Below are 12482 nucleotides of genomic sequence, written 5' to 3' on the forward strand. Positions count from 1 at the left end.
ATGAAAATATATGAGAAATTATCAACATAAAAAACTAACGTAAAAACTTCAAAACTGGAAGGAAAAAATCATAGACCTCCTAAAATAGAAATTCACCCTATGATATATTGTTATAATCAAATAGACCTAATAGACCACTATCAAATACTAGATAGACCACTATATGTTTTAATCTCTTAAAATGACTACACACTTACAAAGTTTGAAATACCTAAAGTGTATTGTTATTTTAAAGCAAGTTGAAATAAAGGCTTAGCTCTCATTTATATAGCCAACTTCAACTTGGACATCAAGATCAACTTGACTATCAAACTCAACTTGGCTACCAAGCATAACTTGGTCGTCAAGCACAACTTGGTCTCCAAGTTTTCAATTTAGAGAATGTAAACTAATTACTAACAAATCCTCCTTTAATTCAAATTTTCTAAATCTCATAATCACCGACGTAGACGCTTCCTCGACAACTTCAAGATCCTCATCTTCATGCCACCGACATTATATCTAAATCAATACAAGAGATAATAATGCAGCCATATCGAAGATTGTCTAAACTAATAATCGTTGTCAAAACAAACAATCATAATTCTAAACGATACCATTATAATTTTAAATGAATTATCATACTCCATTATAAGAGTATTACCAGTTGGAATAAGTCATTCTAAGAATCTTACATCGGCACATGTTGAACAACCAGCTGAAACTTTATTGTACAACTTCCGTTTGGCTTTTCCAGAAGTTCATCGGCCATCAACATTAGTTTCCACTGCACAACTTGTGTTAAAGCCAAACTAATGTCCTTGTGTAACTTATGGAACCTCTAACCAAGGTTGAAATGGCACGAGAACGGGTCTAGACAGTCAGGATCTTAGAGCGTCGCAACGGTCAAGACAGGGTCGAGAAGGATGTTGAACAACATTGACATATATATTTCAAACATAAACATTTCAAACTAAAGGCAAACATTGCACATAATATGTCAAACATAAAAGTTTATAACAACAATATTTCAAATATGTTCTATACGTTAAACATAGTTATTGCCTTTAATTTGAAATATGTTAGAAATGTTCTTGTTTGAAATATATATAAAAAGTCAACATTGGTCAACATCCGTCTCGACCCCTTCTCGACCGTTTTTTAGTTTTTTAAATGTTTTATACCATTGTTGAGAATTTTTTACTGTTGTTGACCGTTGGTTTATCGTTGTCCATTTTTACACGTTTTAGATCTGGTGCAACGGTACACTAGTAAATCTGTAATGACATTTGTTGCGACGTCCGCGGTAACAGACATGTAACGACCCTAGAATTTCTAACATTTATTTATTAATAATTACTATTATTAATACGTATGATTAAACGAATGTATGTTATTACATTTACATGTTGCCTTGATTGCCCGTACTTGACTTTTAAGAGCCCGAAACGTCTTTGTGACACCCGGAACTTTCACGAATAATATTTTTAGATATTATTTACATTCATGATTAAATTTATTAATCATTTTAATTAACTAAGGCTATTAGTTAGTTACTTGGGCTTTAATTGGTTTAACTTGTGATTTATTTGAACTTGGGCTTTGTTAGTGTAATGGACTCATGTTAGTGGACTACCAAGCCCACCCTACATTTATTAATGAACCTTTAGCCCACTCTTGCAACTTGTAAATACCATTTAACATGCAACTAGTTAGTTTAGGAAGACTTGGAATCTAGTTGACACATAATCCCCATGAAATCAACTCTTATATCCACCTTTATGAACTTTACATGCTAATAACCATTAAACTTAACCTCTCCCCCTCCCTTTTCTGCTGAATGCCGAATCCATGAAGACCATTTAGTGGTGTTTTGATTTCATTTTTCGTTCATTACTCTCACTTGTATGCTCTCTCAAAACACACACTTTACTTGCAAATTCCCTCAAACTTTCTTCTCTTTTTCTCTCATACTTGTAAGTGTTTGAAACAACTTCTTTTCTTCTTTTCTTTGTTGGTAAAAACTGATTTCTACATGAACATAATCATCATCATCATTTGTTGTTCTTTGTTATTAATGTTACTTGTCTTGTTAATTGTTGTTATTTACTTACATGTTTCAAGAATCTAACTTTCTAGTTTGATTCATCTTTTATCTTGTTTTAACAAGAACAATCAAGAACTAAACTCTCTAGTTTAAGTTCTACATATAATGTTTCAAAGATTATAAAGTTCTTGTTGTTGAAATCATGCTTGTAAGTCATGGAAGTAAACTTTAAGTTTACTTTACTTAAAGATCAACTTTGGTTGAATCTTTAAAGTATGAGCAACCCTTGAACTAATTACTTGTTTAGTTAACTTGTTTCTTTATTTTATACACTTTAATTTCATGTAGTTAGTTTATATGGTCAAGTACTACAAGTTAGTCTTGATCTCATATCTCTTGAACAAATTAAGTTAACTTTGAAAGTTCAAGAACACACAAACTAGTTTTCTTTAAATATAACTTTGGATCTAGACTTTTGAGTCTTGGATCTTCAAGATCAAACTAAGAACTATGTTCTACTACTTATGATCTTGATTAGTTAGTTTACTTTCAAGTTTGTAACTTGTTATTAGCTTTAAAGTCCATGTATGTGTTAGATCTAAGACTTTGATGCAACTTTGGTTCATCAAACTTCATACAACTCTTAAGTGAGTTGTGCTTCATGTCTTAGACTTGCACATGGGTTATGATGGTCAAGACTTGGTTAAGATGATGTAGATACATCAATGAGTTGTACACTTGAAGCTATATGCATCAAGGATGAGAGCCATGATGAACATCAAGCACCAAGACCACCGGAACCCTTAAAAACTCACTGTTCTGTCCAAAACCTACTGACCTGATGCTTCTGGAACAGACCAGTAGACCTGGGCTGTTCTAACCTTTATTTTTAGATAGAACTTTTCGAGTAGATAACTTTTCATATAAGACTCGTCTTAATCCGAGTTACGGTTTAGAGTCTACGGCCCTCCGAGCGTCACTATGTCCATTTACTTTTCTGTTTTCTGTGTACAGTTTCTGTTTTTCTGGTTTCTGTAACAGACCAGTACACCTGGGCTACTGTAACCTTGATTTTCAGATATCTCAGTTCGTGTAGATAACTTTTCATATAGGACTCGTCTTAATCCGAGTTACGGTTTAGGATTTATGGCCCTCCGATCGTCACTATGTCCTTTAACGTTGTGCAGAAATTTCTGACCTACTCGCACTTAGACCGTCGCCACGGTCAAACCAAGACGAGTTTGCTTCTGTAAATTTTACTACACTTAAGGGACTCATAGACGGAGCCATGGCCACTGGTCTCACCTTAATTCAGTAAGGGTAGAGGCCGTGGTGACTGACTGAATTCAGACTTTGTTTTACATTACTTTCATATACGAAACCTACCTTACGCCTTTTGTTTGATGATGAATGATGATGACCCTTAAGACCTTAATTACATACTTTTAAACCTATTAAGACGATTTACTGACTTAGTACTATTTGACTTAGGTTGAGGACTTCGGACCATTTACTTGCACACCTTTCCCAACTACTACTTTACCGCTACATATCATTGTGAGTTATAGCATTCCCTTTTTACTTTAAACTTATTTTGGGAACTGAGAATACATGCGGATTTTATGTTTTACATACTAGGCACGAGTACTTAAACTTTATATATGTGTGGGTTATATAACGGCAGAAACATTCCCTTTAGCTCGGTAACGTTTAATCATTGGTTTATGAACCGGTGAACGCGAATCTTAGATATGGATCCATAGGGTTTGACATCCCCACTCGGGCTAGTCGCGCTAGCAGTCAACGAGTGTTTAATACTTCGTAAACATACGCACTCGCCAAGTGTACTTTCAGGGGGTATTTTAAACGTTAAGTTAGTTACCAAGTGCCCACGGTTAACATATACTTTATCATACTGTTTTGAAACGCTCTTTGTAGCACTGAAATCTCGTGGCCTACCTTACATACTATTATACTTAAACTATAGCTCACCAACCGTTGTGTTGACGTTTTTAAGCATGTGTTTCTCAGGTGCTTGAGGTTGCTTCCGCTGTGTACTAGTCGTGCTGTAGAACCCGCTGCTTAGAGTTGTCCACGCATGAACTACTTTACTTTGCATTCAAACATTCGTACTTTTGAACTATGATTTGTAACGACCATTGTGATCACATACACTTATTATTTGCTTCTACTTAGTGAAGCATGCTTTTGAAATGTAAAACATTTGATGTCGGTTATAACATCACCTTTTTATCATGAATGCAACTTCTTTAATTACAGCATATAGTACTTAACCTTGTAATGATCCTGTTGTTGATGATTCGTACACGATGGTTTTGTACGGGACATCACAAGACATCTCGATCGTTTTTTCAAACATTGCCGCTAACAAACATCTCTTTCCATTGTGGTGCAAATACATCGTGAGGATTACATGACTATAGATGAATTCGCCATTCCTCGTAACAAAGGAGACATCGTTAACGCCTTTGGAGCAATTTTCCGAATTAGCTCTACCTAGACAAATAACCCTTACATGCCCAGATTTCTCGCACCTCCAATGTACCTGATTCTTCCTATAGTATTTCTTCCTTCTATCAGTACACACTAGTATCGTACCTTCTGATGAAGAGATGTCGTTACCTTCTAGCCCTTTTCTCCTCAGATCTGGAGCTTGCTAGTAACAAGTTCAAACTTCAAAGTTTCCTTCTCATACATCATAACAGGTTTCATGTCTTCATAGGACAATGAAAAAGATAATATCATCCTCAAAACATTATCTTCATCATCCACTTCAACTCCAATAACCTCCAATTTCGAACAGATACCATTTAGAATACACATATGAACTAAAATTTTTGTACCTCTGCGCAAAGTATGAAATTGTTCCTTGAGATATAACCGGTTTGAGATGCTTTTGCCCTAGTACAACTGCTTCAGCTTATCTCAAAGCTTCTTAGCCGTTGATAACTCATGCACATTTACAAACACGTTCTTTGCAAGATGTAAACGAATAACACTTGCCGCCCTCTAGTTCTTAAATAATACCATTTAGAATCTCATTCTTCATCATCGAACTTACTAGTTTCGCTAGAATCACTTTCAGAATTAAGGGTGAGTTTACACTTCAAAGCCCCGTGTAACCCGGACTTAATCAACGCATTCTTGACTTTTACTTTGCACAAATTAAAATTAATCCTTCTATCAAATTTCTCTTCATCAAACCTCATTGGACTGAATATTTACATCGTATTAAAATAATATTGTATACTAGAAATCATGTTACCCTATACGATCAATAGAATTCGTTTCTAGTGTGGAAGCTTAGACAAACCTTCAATCATAGAGCATGTTCCAAACTTCTTTAATCAGGACCTCCGTCAAACCTGACGCTCTGATATTATTTGTTGGGAAACAACCTCTTTATTTCCTAACACTCGGCCAAATGAAAACATAAGATAAATTAGCAATACAAGAATTAACGTGAAAAATCCAGAAATGGCAGGGTCTCTAAAGAGAGAAATTCACTATATGACATATTATTACAATCACATAGACCCGAAGGTAAACACTATCTATTTTTCTCTCTTAAAATTAGTACACTCTTACAAAGTTTGAAATACTTAAAGTGAATTGTTTTTTTTTGTTGCAAGTTGGAGTAATGGTTTAGCTCTCATTTATATAGCCAACTTAAACTTGAAGTTTAATTTGGCCACCAAGCAGAACTTGATTCCCAAGTTTTCAGTTTAGAGAATAAGAAAAATCAACACTACTTAATAATAGTGTCAACAAGTGCGGGAGATAGCCTGTACATTGCCGCGGAAAATGGTTTCACTTTATAAATTTATAATTACAATTCGCACATCGATGATTGATATCAATATTTTATTAAGTAAAATGTAAAAAAAAAAAAAAAAGACTCCACTAAAGTTTAACAAAAAGGTTAAACAAATTGTATATAAAAAAATGAAAACATTTTTAAAGAGGCTACCGTAATGATTCTGCTCTATATTAGCCCGACGATTGGTATAAATAATAATAATAATAATAATAATGATAATAATAATAATGATAATAATAATAATAATAATAATAATAATAATAATAATAATAATAATATAGTTACTAATAAATAATAATAATAATAAAATTAAGTGGTTGATAGCGGCTTACATAGCAATGTGGTTTGTTTAACTCAAAAGATCAAATTACGAGCGAGTAATAGTATATACATATAATCTTTGTTTGCTTATGTTAGTGGCTTCAAGGGAAAAGAAATAGGAAATGAGAAGCTGATTGCTGCTATTGATTTAGATCAAGTTGGTTACAAAAACGTTGATGCACGTGCATTAATCACCGCATTTCAGTTTTCACAGGTACATTTATGTCGTCATTTTCCTATGTTGTCATATATTAAGGATTTCCTTCATTCCTTGCATTTGTCATAAATAAGAAATCATGTGTACATGTGACACTCGTCCCACACATAACGTTCTATGTAAATAACCTTTTTATAGCAAGTAAAATAATGACATGGCCAACGTCATGTCATCAAAAACTGGTGCAACGAGATCATTTTTGTTGAAATAAAAAAAGGTGACACATAAAGTTCTGATGGAGTAGATGAATTGTGGAGTTGATAAACTAAATCAACACAATTGATGCCAAAATATTGTGAAGACTTATGGTTCACTAACTACACATAATCTCATTCTCTTCTAGTATAAATAGAGAGCAATGGAAGCACATTCAAATCATCTCAACACATTTTTCCTTCTTGCGTTCTAGTAGTCTAATAGAGAATTAGTAAGTGATAAACCTCCTAATTACAAGAGATATATAACTTGGTACTTATCCTTGTAATTAGAGAGAAGTGTAATTCTTATCACTACTACAAAAAATAAGCAAAGAAACCTCTTTTTTAGGCTTTTGGAACCGGTTTTACAAGAGGTTCCTTTAGGTGGGGGTTCCAAAAGTATGAAACCGGTTTAAAAAGAGGTTCCTTTGATATAGTAAAGAAACCGATTTTTATTAAAAAAGAGGTTTCTATTCCCTTCTAAAGAAACCTCTTTTCAGTGGTAACCGGTTTCTTTTTTTAACAATGAAACCTCTTTTTTGACTAAAACAGGTTTCAAAACCTACTAAATGGAATCTTTTTTAAATAAAAAACCGGTTTCTAAAGCAGTTTTTTTTATTTATATGCAATTGCAATATTCTGCATTTCATATTTTTGACAACCTGCTATTCTACTGTATATTTTAAAAAGATGCTTTAGCAAAGCAGTATTCCGGCTTTTACTTCATAAACATACAAAATTCTCCAAACATAGTACCTATTTCTATATTCATCATCAAAATCACAATAACTTGCACGCAATATTACCAAAGCAAAACGTACACAATCCTATAGCATCAAAATGTATAAAGTCGCACAATTTCTTAACATCAAGCATACAAAATCCTATAACATCAAAATGTAGTATAACATGCATTTTGTCTAGCTATTTCGAGCAAAATCAACCCATATATTTTCTTTTGTACTTTATAACCGGCACCTATCTTTTTGCCATGTAATTTTTGTGATCCTTTAAATATCTTCCAAAATGTATTGCATATCTTGTTGACTTCTTTTTTATTGGTTCCACTTTAAGCCTCCCAAACAACTGTTGTTTTTAAATGAATGATATTGAATGTTAGTAAATACAAAGACTAAAGTAAACAATATATGTAACAATTTAAAATAATATACGTAACAGTTTAATACACCATTATACCTTGATCAAAATCCAAAGTTGATCTTTGTCTCCTTCATTTAGTCCAAGATCCACATCATCAAATTCATTGTAATCTTCATATTCAGAGTAGAGTCAATATTGTTGTTTAAATCATGAAACATATATACAGACAGATTATATCATCAAAAAAGATTGATCAAAATGTTACAAAAAGTATGAATGCTTGTTTTGGTGGCCTAATGGTACAAGGTTGACTGATTTGGAAGATGTTAAGGGTCTGATCTATCAGATTTTCACAAGAATACTTTGCAACACACTTGGCAATTTCCCATTTTTCACATCCATTCCTTGCAACCCACTTGATGATTATAATGTTGACTATTACAACACATATGGAAATTCCAACTGTAAAACAAACCTTCTGTGATTATATATAAAACAAGTTATGACCAAGTTCCCATGGTTTCTGTTGTAGCAAACGAGCAACTAGTTGGCAGCTAAGTTTAAATCCACAAAATATGTACCAGACACATATTTTTGTTGTTAAGATTTAAAATTTGCTATTAAATAATGAATGTGATAGTTATAATTACATTAACAACACTGTCACTGACTCACTGATTTAATTATAAATCTTTACCTAAATGATGCTGATAAAGTATTGAACTCTATAGGCTTCATGTAACTAACCCATTCGATCCAATAAGCCACACATATATGACCTGAAAAACATCTGTGGAAGATAATATAGTTACACAAATGCTTTCAATAAAAAAAAAGAACAAGGAGATGATAATAGCAGTAACATATCTCAATTACCTGAACTCATTACTCAGATGCTTTTGAATTTCGTTAATCTTCGGAAGGTACATCATCTATACATATACTTCATACGTATACATATGGAGATTGATATGTATATCTATTAGCCCTAATTTTAACAAAATAAGCTACTGGTCCTAAACCCTAGCATTAATTTTAACAGAAAAAAAAGAAATTACCATAATATTAGGAGAGCTTTTGGCCGGATTATGAAATAACCAGAAGTTTACCAGATCTACACATGCAGCTACGAATTTTTGCGTTTGCAATTGTAGCTACTACAAAAAGTGCGGCTTTAATTAAAATACGGATGTGTATATAGAGTTTTAGGCTTTCTAGAGGATGAAGTGATGAAAGTAGGTGAAGTATGGTTCAACGGTGATAGCCCTGGTGAACGATTGTGAGTTCGAAGGTGGAGAGGTAGAGAGGATGGAGATGGAGAGGAAAGAGTTTTGGCGTCTATTGTAGAGGGATACAGAATTTTTCTTTTGGTTCCGCTAAAAAACTGAATTTTCGTTTTCAGTAGAACCGGTTTCTAAATAAAAAAAGGTTCTAATAGTTTGAAACCGGTTCTTTAAATAAAAGAGGTTTCTAAAGTAAAAGTAAAGGAACCGGTTTTTTTAAAAAAGAGGTTTCAAAGTATGAGAGCGGTTTTTTGGGAAAAAGAGGTTTCTAAAGTGAACCAAAGGAACCTCTTTTTAAGTAATATCAAAAAACCGGTTTCTTATGGTTTTTGAAACCTGTTTTTTTACACTTTTCTAAAAAGAGGTTCCTATTGGGGGTTTCTTTGCTCAATTTTGTAGTAGTGTATTATTCATATTAGTGAAACGTTTCTTTCCTTGCCCGTAGTTTTTACCCTATTGAGGTTTTTCACGTTAAATCTTGGTGTTCCTTTATTGTCATTATTTCAAGTATTACTAGCGGTTTGCTATAATTCGTTGTCACTTTTCTCTACAAGGGGTATCAGAGCTAAGGTCTAATATCTAGTGTGTATTAATCTACTTATCGTATGCTCTGTGGTTGCCACGGGAGTGGATCGTCCACATCAGAAAATAAGTAAGATTATTTTCACTCGGTAAAATTCCTTGGGTGTTATTTCAAGAAAAATAGTATTGTCGAAAAGAAGATTATAATTATAGCAATGTCTACGAAATTTGAAATTGAAAAGTTCAACGGGAGTAACTTCTCGTTATGAAAACTAAAGATGAAAGCTATCCTAAGAAAGTATAAGTGTTTGGCGGCCATCAGTGGACGTTCCGCCGAAGTCACTGATAAAAAATGGGAAGAGATGGATGGCCAGGCTATTGTAAATCTTCATCTGGCACTAGCAGATGGCGTTTTGTCTAGCATTGAAGAAAAGAAGACAGCGAAAGAGATTTGGGATCACCTCGTAAAATTGTACGAGACCAAATCACTCCACAACAAGATATTCCTTAAAAGGAAACTTTATGCGCTACGCATGAATGAATCTACTTCAGTTAATGAGCACATTAATTCTTTGAATACTCTATTTTCTCAACTCGCTTCATTATGTTGCAATATAGAGCCAAAATAACGTGATGAACTTTTACTTCAGAGTCTACCTGACTCGTATGATCAACTCATTATTAACGTAACCAATAATGTTCTCTCGGAGTATCTAGTCTATGATGAAGTTGCGGCTGCTATTCTAGAAGAAGAAAATCGGCGCAATAACAAGGAGGACAAACAGGCCGGTTCACGACAAATGGAGGCCTTGGTGGTGTCAGGAGGGAGATCAACGGAACGTGGCCCAAGTGGGAGTCACAATCATGGTAAACCGAAGTCTAAAAAGAAGAAGACCTATACATGCTACAACTGTGGCAAGAAAGGTCACCTGAAGAAGGATTGTTGGAGTTTAAATAACTCAAATCCTCAAGGAAATATTGCAAGCACTTCAGATGATGGGACTGCTTTGGTTAGTGAGGCAGTGGTAGCAAATGAAGGCAGAAAGACATTTGCTGATGTCGGGTTATTTGACTCGGGAGCTACTTTTCACATGACCCCTAGGAGAGAATAGTTCAAACAATATGAACGTATCTCAGGAGGATCTGTATACAGTTGCAATGATCATGAACTAAAGATCATTGGTGTAGTGACCCGAACTTTTCCATGTTTATATATATATTAAATGAAATTGTTATTTACATGATTAAGTGTTTCCAACATGTTAAGCAATCAAACTTGTTAAGTCTTGATTAATTGAAATAGGTTTCATATAGACAATTGATCACCCAAGTTGACCGGTGATTCACGAACGTTAAAACTTGTAAAAACTATACGATGACATATATATGGTTATATATATAGTTAACATGATTTTATTATAAGTATGTATCTCATTAGGTATTTTAACAATGAGTTATATACATAAAAATGAGACTATTAATTTAAGAAACTCGAAAACGATATATATAACGATTATCGTTATAACAACGTCTTACTAGGTACATATTGTAATGACCCGCACTTTTTCGATCATTCTATACTTATAAGATTAATATTTACCTAAATTAAACCTTACCAACATGATAAGCAATCCAAATTGTTGAGATTTATGTTTTTGAAATGAGTTTTACACAACGTTTGACCGTCTAGTTTGACCGATGATATCACGAACTATATAATATATGATAATTATACGTTTGTGTATATATATGTATATATACATATTTAACATGATCTAAGGATGTTTTAATATCTTATTTTGTATTAATAACAATAAGTTATAAGTATATTTTGAAACTACTAACTTAAGTTTTCAAAACGATAACCATACGTAACGTTATTTGACATAAATACTTATAACCTATAATGTTTATACATATATCGTATATGTAATGTATTTAATCACTTTTTAAGGACTTAAATACATAAAACAATATAAGTATATTCACAAAAGATAGCTATATTTGAATTCTCATTCCATTTTGCACAAAATTTCTATACGTATATCTAGAGTACATGTACTCGTATCATACCTAGCTTCTATACGTATTTACTATTGGTATATACACATCAAATCACCACCAACCAGCCCTTGTTCAATGCCTTATGTATAAGGTAACTACTTTTGTTATCTAGTATGACAATTTCACATGATTAAAAGATTTTTTTCACAAAATTACAAACTTATACACCTTTTACACCACCATTTATACTCCATTCCATTTTCATTTTACTACACATTTCCTTTAACAAAAACACACTCTTAAGAAACTCCATAACCATTCAGCTAGTATCCATGAAGATCTAGCCATAAAAACATCACTTAAACACCATAAGAAAAACCTTACAAAAACACTTCAAGAATCCTTTCAAGAACACAAGTTTACTTCCAATCTTTCATCCAATTCCATCACTCTTTTGGTTCTAGGTCTTTACTCCTCTTTTACAGCAATCTTGTCCAAGTAACTTGAGGTAGTAACTTTGTTCATAACCTTATTCGATTCATATATATATATAGCTATCTTATTTTATGGTATAAAATTTTAACAACAAGAACATAGTTTGAATGTTTTCAAACTTGTTTGCAAACTAAATAGATCCTTCTAACTTAACTGTTAAAATACTTCAAGACCTGTAATATATCATAAATATATTCTAATTTAACAAGGTATAACTTGATTTTTCAAAGAACACCTTAAAAACTGTTTTTACGACGTCGGAGTGCAACCGGGGGCTGTTTTGGGTTGGATAATTAAAAACTATCTTGAATCTTGAATTGGAGGTTTATTTTCTGGAAAAATGATATTTGCTATGAATATGATAACACATAAAAATTTCATGATTTAACTCAAAGTATAAGTATTTTTAGAAAAATAATCATTTAAGGTTGTTTACATGATGGAAAATGATTAACTTCATAAGTTTCACCAAAGT

At 32.9% G+C, this 12482-nt stretch overlaps 1 pseudogene; it reads left to right on the plus strand.

Annotated features, from left to right (window-relative positions):
- Window positions 1–12482, plus strand: part of LOC139864226 (sec14 cytosolic factor-like) — a 313236-nt pseudogene that overhangs the window by 79778 nt on the left and 220976 nt on the right.

Source organism: Rutidosis leptorrhynchoides, chromosome 8, assembly GCF_046630445.1.
Source record: "Rutidosis leptorrhynchoides isolate AG116_Rl617_1_P2 chromosome 8, CSIRO_AGI_Rlap_v1, whole genome shotgun sequence".
Taxonomy (NCBI): domain Eukaryota; kingdom Viridiplantae; phylum Streptophyta; class Magnoliopsida; order Asterales; family Asteraceae; genus Rutidosis; species Rutidosis leptorrhynchoides.